Here is an 11,377-nt window from a genome sequence, read left to right as displayed (position 1 = left end):
TTAACTGACTAACTTAATAAACTTGGTGCAAGGATGAATTATCAGACACATTTTACTACATTTAATAACTGCAGCTGCCTTTTAGTTGTTGCTTAGGTTAGATTTAAAGAGTTTATACACTGACGTGCTGGAACTTTCTCCATCATGCAATTGCACACATTTGAATGATTAATAAACATAAACCTTAAACATGAACTGCTCCTTCCAGGGACAAAATGCAACTTCCCAAGTGACAGCTAAAGGATATTATTGAACATTTACTGATTGGTACGATTTATCGTCGGTTCTGGAATGTTGGTCAAACAGAACAAAATATGGGAATCTTGCATATTAGTCAATAATGAAAATAATCATCAATTGCAGCCCTTATGTCATACATTGACCCACCACCAAATAACATAAGTATTTTAAAGATCCACATAAAGTACACAAAGATCCATTTCCTTAATAAAGAGGTTCTTCAGTTGGTGATGACGCCTTGTAGAACTGAGGAGTCTTCTGAAGAAACATTTAAGAACCATTATTTCCTCTAAGAGTATTTCATTTTTGTGCTTGTGTGTGTATCCAGGAGTGGAGTGTGTGCCAGCCCAACCTGCTTTGATGCTGAGCAGTCTCTCTCCGGTCAGCTTCCCTTGCTGTTGTTTGTCTGGCGCTGGAATGTGTGTGTAGCTCCTGGAGGAGTAGCTGTCCTCAGTACAAGTGACTGTTTGTGCCCTGGCACCGTTTAATTGCTGACAACAGCTCAACTGGAGGAGACAGTTGGTGATTCAACTTAAATTAATATTGATATCCACTTCTAATGACCGACCCATGTGCTGTGCAGCTCGACCCTTATAATTAATGCTTGCTTGAATTGGTGTGGAAGTCGATTGAATTTACAGGGAACTAATTACCGGCCTCTGTTTCCTAGTACAATTGTCTTGGAGTGTTGTAGGAAATGGTGTTGTTTAACATATTCAGGTTATATTGCTGCCATCAAATGTTACTGTTGGCATTATTAAGATTCCCAGCAGCCATGTTTTGTTCGCATTGTTTCTGTAACTCAAAGCTGGTTTAGGGGCTCTGCTTGAGCCTTTTTTCTTTTAAAAGGGGTAAGTGAAACTGTAAGTCATCTTATGAAGCTCAGCAAGTTTCTAAAGCAAGAGCCCCTGTAAGGGTAAAATACTTCCTCTATTTGAACATGTCTCTCAGGAAATCCTTTGATAGTTACAAGGAATCGTTTCAACCGAAGAAAGTCTTGATCCTCCATACATTCAACCATGAAATATTGATTAAAGACAGCAAAGTGATAAGTCACAGATACGACTTTGAAATGGAGAGGAGGTGGGTGAATTCATTACAGTGAGTCATCCAGGACCAAATCCTGCTGCAGCGACATGATTATCAGCGGTGTGCAATAATATGACGTGTTCTGCAGTCAGACTTCTCATTGGCTCATGATGCGACATTTAAGCTGATTTAAATTACAGGTATAATAAGAGCTGACGGGTACTTGGCTGTCAGCTTGGCTCCCTCTCCTCTAATGCCATTGGGGAACGAGAACAATTATATAAAAGAAATTATGTAATGTGGCCTAATGGCATTGCCAGCAAATGAGGAAAGCAACTGACACCTTCATCAGTGCCCCAGAGCATTTATAGTACAGTTTGGTAATATCTACACACATCCTGAATATTGTATATTAATTTGCGTCTTTTTAAATTTTTAACAAATTTTTAAACATTTGAAACATCAATGGAGATATTGAATCAAATACAAATCCAGGATGAAAACCACCTCGATATTATATTCCCTGTCAAACTGGTCACATCGCTCTTGGAGGCTGTGTTTGGCCCTGGTCTATCAGACTCAGCTAGATGCTGACAATGCTAGCATGACAGGAAAAAGTGACATTTCTCAACATACATGAGCTGGAAGCAAGATGTGTCACTTGTCGCATCCACAACTCCAGGAAAAAAATTATGTGTTAATTTCAGAATATTATTAACACTTTTTAAAAACAAACTGCATCCCAAAGACCTTAAAACTTGTTTTTAAAAAACGTTCAATCAATGTTTTATGGTGATCAGACATCTGGGAAAAAAAAGACAGTCCCGAATTACAAGCAATTGTCCCAAATCCCAAATCATGTCCTGTAAGTTCCAAATATTAACCATTATGATGAAAGATAATATGAACACATATAATCTGTGAAAATATCCTGATCAAAGCACTTACATAGGCTACAATTTGTGCTTTCTTGCTGGTACAAGTGAATCAAAGAAATGCTACCTGTGGGTTAAAGAGGGTCTATTCTGTCCTGCATTTTATTCTCTCTTTTTTCACTCTCATCAGAGAGCAGATGTCTGTACACTCCAGCTGTGTTCTGATCTCAAAGGGTAGAAGATGGGCAGGACAGCAGGTTGTCAGCCTCCCACCAACCCCATACAAGAGTGAGGTAAGCAACCATATTTCTCCAAGGGTGAATTTTCTGTCTCATCCTGCTCACTTAGCCAGCTAATCTGCCCCTACCTGGGCAGTCATTGACCCAATGTAAGACATTCTGTACACAGGATAAGGCCAGATGGAATGGCATATTAGTGGTATTGATTACTTATTAGATTGGAGAGGGTTTGTCAGGAAGACCGAGGGTGGTGTATTGGAGGAAATGCAGCCGACAGCAGCTGTGTTCCAGCTGGTGAATCAGCAGATAGCTGCTTTAGCATGGCCTGCAGTTGAAAAAAAATCTACCCTCTAAAATCAGAGTTAAATCTATCTCCATAGTAGAGGTCAACAGCTGCCACTCCTCTGTCAGGAAATCAGGCTGGCTGGGAGAGATTACTAAAGGGCACAGGAGGATTAATGAGCAGAAAAGATGCGAGATGAAAGGACATACAAACACAACAATACACTATCTACTGATCCACCTTAAAGGCTCTCTGCTCCAACATTCGCACATTTTTAATAGAGAAAATGTATTACTTGGCTTAGTAGTTATGTTAAATCTAACATGCATCTAACTCTAAATTACATGACTTTTAGGGCTTTACACAACTTGTAGTGTTTTAAAGTTTGGCATTTTGGGAAAAGCTTGCTGCGAGTTAAATGAAACCATCGATTCCACTCTCATATCTGTACATTCAACATAGACTCAATTATGCTAAATGTCCGATACCCACAAATATAGTCGGAGCCTTCTGTGCATAATTTATCTTCATTTCATCTGTATTTTCTTAAAGTTTCCAGATATGGAAGAGACAGACCAGTACTTCCAGTGGTCATGGGGGCAGTGTAGCCAATAGTTCAAACCAGACACAACCACAGGTCACAAAGTTTTACAAGTTAAAAGGAAGTATATATTTGGCTTTGGGTCACAGTCAGCAGCTGATTAGCTTAGCTTAGTTCAAAGACTGGAAACAGCTAGTTAGCTCTGTCCAAAGGAATGTTGATTATCAGCACCTCTGAAGTAGTGTTGTAGTACTTTTGATTGGTCTTGAGACCACCTTTTATTTAAGGTCCTGGTTTCACCTCAGAATCGACTGCATTTTCATTCGGTCCTGTCTCGGTTTTGGATAAAGAGGACTTTGGCTTTTATTTCAAGACCGGTGTTACTAAATTGCCTGTGCCTTGTCTAATTTATTTGATAATATCATAACTTTGGTCGTATTCAAAACCCCCAGCTTCAAATGCAACTGATAACTTGACTCATTTCTAATTCGATATGTAAATCTGTTAATGGTTATCATCTCTCCCTACCCCAATTGCACTCCAAGTGATTTAATGCCAGAGAAAAAGCTGTGGCTGTCTAAACCACAAAGGCTACATAAAGCTACATAGCTAATACATATAAACCTATGCTATATCACTGTTAGCTAATGTCAGCTCCAATATAAATGTTACATGCAATGGTAATGCTCTGTCGCTTGAGTAAGATAGTAAGAGCTGTGACTTGGTCTCAGTTCAAATGGTTTTGACTACAACATTGTTCTAAAGCTCATTAAATAGGCCCAAGCACTGCCCTTGGTGCAACGAATCACATTTTTGAGGGACTAAACATATTCAGAAACACAATTAACTTGCTATGTGCGTCACTTGTGGTGACAAATTTACATCTGATATGGGTTTTGGTGATGGGTGTGGCAAAATGGCTTGGCCATGGGCTCTTAACAGCAGCCCCAGCAGCCTCGTGGAGCCATATCCTAAATTCAAAGAAAGTCGCTGACGTAGATTTCCTGGGTGGTGCGAGGGCCCGATCATTGCATACGAAAACCAAAGTCGGAAACACTTCACTTTGTGGTTTTGTTGGGTAATTATGTGGTGGACTGTTCTTTTGCCGGGAGTAGCCAGTTCCTAGAGTCTTGTTTTCACTGTGAGGCCACCAGACAACAACCAATGAGTCACAATCCGTCACAATGGAGTCAAACCACCAAAGACTTTTCACATTTCTCTCTAAATCGTGCACATGTCAATAAATATACTTGTACCCTTAAAATAGATCTCTCCTGATTGCAATGCTTTTAGGCAGATTCTTCTAGGTTTGGACAGAGTCAGACTAGGCGTTTCCCTTTGTTACCAGTCTGCATGCTGTGCAAAGCTAATCAGACTTATATTATATGTATATATATATATATATATATATATATATGAGAGTGCAATCAGTCTTTTCTCTTACTCTTTTTTTTTTATAAGAACTTTACAGGAAACAAACGTTACCCAAACTAAAGCAGAAAAATAGTTGTGATCTGAGAGTTTACAGCTGGTGGAAATACAATTCATGTTATTTCCACCAGTGAGAAAGCTTGGAATAGCCAGTATGATACATGTGAATCCAGAGAGCCAAAGCCCTCAGAAATCAATCAGTGGTTTGGAGGAAAATGCTCACTCTAGCATCCTCAAGTGGCTTGCATTACAATGAGAACCGGGTGTTTATCAAAAACTGCCCGGCTTAGTGGTGTTGTTAATTAAGAAAAGGGATTATGCTCGAAAATAATTTGAACAGGGCCACAGGAATGTCGCACTACGCAGAAACTAATATCACAAGAAGAGAATTCAGTTGTTGCTGGAAGATGTTTTGGTTTGTTGATTGTCAGACAGCTGAGGCTGTGAATGTTGTTAATATCTTACTAAAGGTGGAAAATCCAAGACATCTCCAAGACTGAAACACTGCATTTATGGTAACCATGGCAACAATAAAGAGGCTATGAGGACCATAAAGATTTAATGTGGTGAAAATGAGTTTTGTAACCTCACAGATGTATATAATGGCAGAAAAGCAGCACCTTTAGGCCACTAATATGAGAGAGAGAGAAAAACACAGTCACATTTTTTAATGAAGAATGTGTCACTTATGAGTCAAATCACGTAGTATGTATGAAATGTTCTGTGGTTAAACTCAATGCTGAAGGTGAAAATGGGAATACAATATATACATCAATACATCAGTCAACTTATTCCTTTATTTTTTTGCCAAATGTATAACATCTATATTATAACTTATGTTTTTTTTTTTGTGTGTGTGTGTAAGTCATTTATAAATTCTCCTGAACCAAAATGCAAACAGGTGGTTTGACATGTTTAACATAAATGTGTATTAATTTATTTGAATTGAACACATAAATGGGCAAGAGGTAATATAGCATAGCATATGATGTGCAGAACTCCACCGTCTTTTCTGGATATAGACAACCACCAGTCTGAACTGTTGAGGATTTGAGTGGAAGAAGTGAAATTTATGCCAGCAAATTATACTGGAAAAAGTCAAGATGAAAATAATTTATTCAGAATCTTTAGAATCACAGCATTGAAGGACATAACAAACGGTGGAAAACAAACACACCTCCAGATTTGATTAAAATGTAAAAATTTGATTTGAGAAGTACATCTCATGGAGAAAGTAACTCACAAAGTAAAGAACCTGGAATGTGTGTTTGATTTTAGATAATGGGGAATTATAACCAATTATCAAAATATCTCTATACTGACCACTCCCTCTAATTAACATGTACAGGAACATGAATGTACGTATGTATATTTGTGTATGAATGTGTATATGTATGGGTAAATGTACAGATATATAAATGTTATTGTACTGAATGTACATAAGTGTATGCAGTATCCAACCTGTCTCACTCCCCCTTTTTCCTTTCTCCTCTTCCTTCTTCCTCTTTTGCTGTTGTTGTTGTTATTTATGTTTGCTTGTGTAATTTAGAACACTGAGATTTCCATTATTATGAATTCTAAATTTGGATGCAGCTAAACTGCATGTAGTTTTCAAAAAAAGTATATAAAAAATGTCAAAAATATAAAAGAAATGTGTACTGCAGCAGAACTGTTTAAATTTGAGTTTATTAGCACACAAGAAGTGATAAAAACAAAAGTTTAAAACCAAAATGGGTATATATTAAAACCTTCTATAGGATTTACAGTTGAATCTAGTACTAAGAATACTTCTTTCCTTAACATGACAATAAAGAAAATGTTTTTTTTTTTTCACATTAGACTTAAATACTAATGATGATGAATAGGATTTGACAGAGTGAGGACTGGTGTTCCAAACAAATGGTCTTCTATAATTTATGGCATACTTGTCCAAGAGTGGTGTGACAACAGGGAAGATGAATATCCTTTGCTTGTCTGATTGGATATGAATGGACATCTGAGTTAATTAAAAAAAGTTTGCCAGTCATGAAAGTTATAAAAGTTATGAAATACATTTGCAAGCAGCCAATGATACATAGCAATTTGTCACAGTTGCCAATCACACAAATTTCTTTTGTAATAAAATAATTTTGGTTATTTTACAGTACACTAACAAGACATACGAGTCCTACTTTGCATGAAATTAGACAAAAACTAGAAAAACTATGTTCTTTATCAGACAGTATTAGAAGCTTATAAGGCTTTCTTAGAGGGTACTTAGAGACACATTACAACACAACTGAACTGTAAACTAAAGTGAAATGACAAATATGCTACTTGAGGCACACCTTCCTTGGCCTGGCCCATACAATTAACCCCTAGCAAAACACTGGTTAACTAATAAGCCATTAGCTAGCTTGTTGGCCAGGATTTTGCTAATATTATCTGACTTAAGATATGACCAGATATGTCATTTTTACAGGAAAAAGAGAAAGCTGACCGAGGTACCAAGTTTGCTCAACTGTTATTGGAGCACAGGGCTGAAAGGGGTGGGACTTGGGAATGTACAGTGGGCAGACTAGCAAAGACTGATGCCTGTTTGATCAAATCGCTTTATTTGCCTACAGTATTACAATAAGTCTGTGCAGTCAGCTGTAGACAAACTATTCAGCTACCACTATAATTTTTACCTTTACTTTGTAGATCTAGTTCCCATTTCATTTTTGAATGACTTTTTTGTGGTTCAATTTCATTTATGCTACTATTCTGTTTTAATGTGTCCCTAATTACCCTCTAAGTCTAATAAGGGCCTAATCTAGGGTCTAATACCGTCTAATAAAGACCATATTATTTCAAGTTCTAATTTGAGACAAACTATGGCTGAAACCTTATTAGTGCACTGTAAAATAAAATTTGACCAACTATAATAAAGTGTTAGAAGACAGGATTGTTTTACAAGTGGACAAACTTTTCTAATGATGCCAAAAGACTTTTTTTTCCACACACATATTTAATGTGATCTTTGCAAGACAGTTTTTCATATACTAACCCCTCTAAGAATATTGCAGGAGTAACTTGATTGATTTCAGGGCTGTTAAGAAATATTATTAGCAAAGAGAAACTGATTTAGAGCGTTAGGGATCTACAGGCTTTAAAACCCTGATAGTGACATTTCCATTGGTCTACTGGTGTTTTTTCTACATGGACACAGTAGAGGCACATGTATGATGCGTGACACAGGGATGATCCCCTCTGCTCAAACCGCTTCATCTCTCCTCCTCCTAAGGACATAAAGTATCAGCTCAGGAGAGCATGAAATTGAGTTTAGAGACAAATGGTAGTAAGTGATGTTTTCACGATAACCTAGAGCAAACACCCAGGCCATTAGCAAGTTAACAAGCCAAACACTCTGAGAGGCTCAGCTTTTCTCTTTGCTTTGTGTATGACTTCAGAGCACTTACTGGGTTTAATGATGAACAGAGGTAATGGCTGAATTGCAAACAGCCAGGAGTCAACTGGTGGTCACTTTGTTTCCCAACCGTGGAATTTGTGGTGAAGTCTATCAACAGGAAACATATGGAGGAGACCTGATAGAGGGGTTTGTATGTTAATCACAGTCTGCAGCAATATTTAATCAAGGCTACATGAATTCATCAGAGAGTATAGTTTGTATATTCACAGTCACAGAAAAATGAGACAGGATATTCTGGCTCATGAAAGACAACAGAATATTTACCTTTGCTCCTGAGGTGGAAAGTTTGTTATTTAGCTTTGTGTACATGAGGTGATGCCAAAAGTTTTGTATTTCTATGAAATGAACAAGAATATCAGGATGTTCCCTGCCTATCTAACTCAAATCTGGGACTCCTGCATTATTGGATGCCACCTTTGTTGACAACTGCAACAATATTTTATGCCAAAACCTTTGTGCTGATTCTCCCATACTAGTGAAAATTATAAAAAATATAGCAAATTGGTTTAATGTAGCACACTTATTTTAATTGCTAATGTGTAATATGTGTAAAGCATTATTAGACCTGCAACACTGGTCAAAAAAGGCACCACTTTTTATTGGATTTTAGTGCACCTTCTATTAATTAAAATTCAGCATTTTCTGATCCACCTTTTGGTACATTCACTGGTCGCACTGGAAAGTTATCTTGTACACTGTGCATGTCATGAATGTTCTCCAGCCTTTGCTACCTTTGCCTCAGAAACATCTAGGGAAAACCCTGGATATGAGAGGAATAGTTATTGGAATTTAATGTCCTATCTCCACAGAGAGCCTTCCAAATGTGAATATGAATGATGGGCATTCAACCAAAACAAACAAATTGTCAAACAGTGATTTAAGAGCGAGGGCTCTGGAGGAATCCCTAAGGGGCGCCCTGTTCCAGCTCCAGTTCCAGCTTCATTCCCCCCGGGCCTGCAGTCAAGTATGAAGCAGATAGCAGCTGGCGTATCAACGTCCCGTACTCCTGGGACTTCAGGGCAAAAGGCTTAGAAAGATGTTACAGCCTTAAACTCCAAATTAAATTACTCAAAGTCTGACAGTATGAAGTCTGAAGAATACCTTTTTTTTTAAAAAAGCAAAGCTTACATTGACCCCCGTGGGTGGACACCATGCTGCTGATATTATGCTCCTTTACAGTCTCTTCTTCACAGTGAGTGCGGCTGAAGTCGATTCTTCAATATGTCAGACACTGACAGACTTTCTTCCCAAAGTTCTCATTGATGTGCATGGCACACGCACAAAACCGTCTCCAGGGTTGCCGTCATGAAAATTGTTAATATCAATATATTCACAATAGCTCTGCTCCTCTGTTGTAGCATGAACAAAACAAGAGGCTTACAGTGCAGGAAATGATGGGTTCTGGAAAGCTATTCACCATACAGTAATTACAGCTCTGCAAGGGAGATAATGACGTTGAATGGACCACAAACAAAAGGCTGGACTCGCTGCTTCACGTTCTAGTGGTGATTTTCAGATGAAATATTGCCCGCTTGCAGTAGTGGCGACAATAAAGTCCCATCTCGACTGGCCAGCCGCCTTCTCAGGAATCTATTCAATCCACAGTCTGGTGTTCCTTCATGGAGACACAAAGTCAGGGGAAACAAAGGTAAATTCAGAGTAAAGGAGACTGAGGATGAGGAATGATTTTAAAGCATTTTTACTGAATTTGATCATTGTCAATACAACTTATGGACTGAGTTCAAATTTCACATGGCAGTTATACATATTTTCTCTGCCTTTGAACTTCTTACAATTAACAAGATAAGAAATAACTGCTTGGCTGAATTAAACCAATTAAGCTAAGCTTTCCCTTAAATATTCATCTAAGGATGCCTTAGGAAAAAATGAGCTGCATAAAATCGTTCAAGTATGAGTTCATAAAATAAAATATGTCTGAAAATATACATTAACATGAATGTAACATATTAGCAAAGATAAATAATCATATTGTATTTAAAAAAGAACTAAACATTTAATTTACACAACACTGACAGAAGCCTAGCTAACCTTCTTAATCAGTATGGCACCTATCCATAACAACAAACTAGTTGTATTATTGTATTATTGCAACATATAACATAACATATTAGCCAGTTTGCTGAATTAATAACCACAAAAACACAATTCACCACACTCAGGGTGGGAAGGTCAAATGTTGTGGAGAATCTGACCACTTGTTATCATTTCACTGCTTCCTGATTGATCAGCAGCTAAAAATATAATGAATAGTGAAACTCTTTCACGCCAAAACTACATATTATACAATATACATTATAAACCATGGGCTACTGTTAGCCAGCAGCTAATGTTGGCATTAACCATCTCCGAGCTAACAGTACAGTTATGTACTGGGATATGGGATAGGAGGTGGTTAATGCTAATGTTACCTGTTGTCTAATGGTAGTTACCAAATATGTTGTTTTTCCTTGAAATAAGACCCAATGTTCCTGAAGATTTTTTTTTTGTTTTCTTTTGACATTTATCAAAACACACAACCAAGAACAAAACAGTTCCTAACCAGCACCAGACTGAAAGAATGTACTGACAAAATAATAGGTAAAATTGACTGAAAATATGAAACATAAAAAAGGGACAAGACAATAAATAGCCAATACACTACAGTAAGTGAAAATAACAGAATTCACATAAAATGTAAATAAAATTCCACCGTACCACTGTTATGAGTGTTTATAATCCTTTAGGGATAAATGTTAAAATAGTGTCCATAAGTTTCTTTGCACTGCACCATTGTCACATCTGACATTCATGAGTCTCAGCAAGATACAAGAGTCTCTGTATATTTACAAACACACAACATGTGGTAACACACAGATAAACATGAGCCTACCCTGTGACTTTTACAAGCCCTGAACTGAATGAAATCACTCAACCTATTATTCAGAAAGGTGTGCTTGCTGGTTCCCCTGTAGCGAGTGAAACCGCAGAAACATTACTCATTTATCATTGTATTTTTCTACCTGATTTATTAGGCTGTAAGATATTCTTTCAAAAATTGCCAACTTACACAGCTGAGATCCATTCCTGAAATAACAGGTCCTCTACAGCTTTCCACTTTCTCATTATTATCCGTGTACCAATCATGATGCTTGACTCCAGTTTCCTGCAGGTTTTACTATGTGATCAATAAGTTGAGGGTTTCCAAGTATATATACCCCGGAGCAAAACTCCTAATCTACATCTGCAATATCTGTGATGTACTTGTGGCTTCTGGTCCAAAAGGTACCT

Source organism: Lutjanus erythropterus, chromosome 8, assembly GCF_056507025.1.
Source record: "Lutjanus erythropterus isolate fLutEry1 chromosome 8, fLutEry1.hap2, whole genome shotgun sequence".
NCBI classification, from domain to species: domain Eukaryota; kingdom Metazoa; phylum Chordata; class Actinopteri; order Lutjaniformes; family Lutjanidae; genus Lutjanus; species Lutjanus erythropterus.
The sequence above is the reverse complement of the archived record's forward strand: the minus strand, read 5'-3'. Positions refer to the sequence as shown.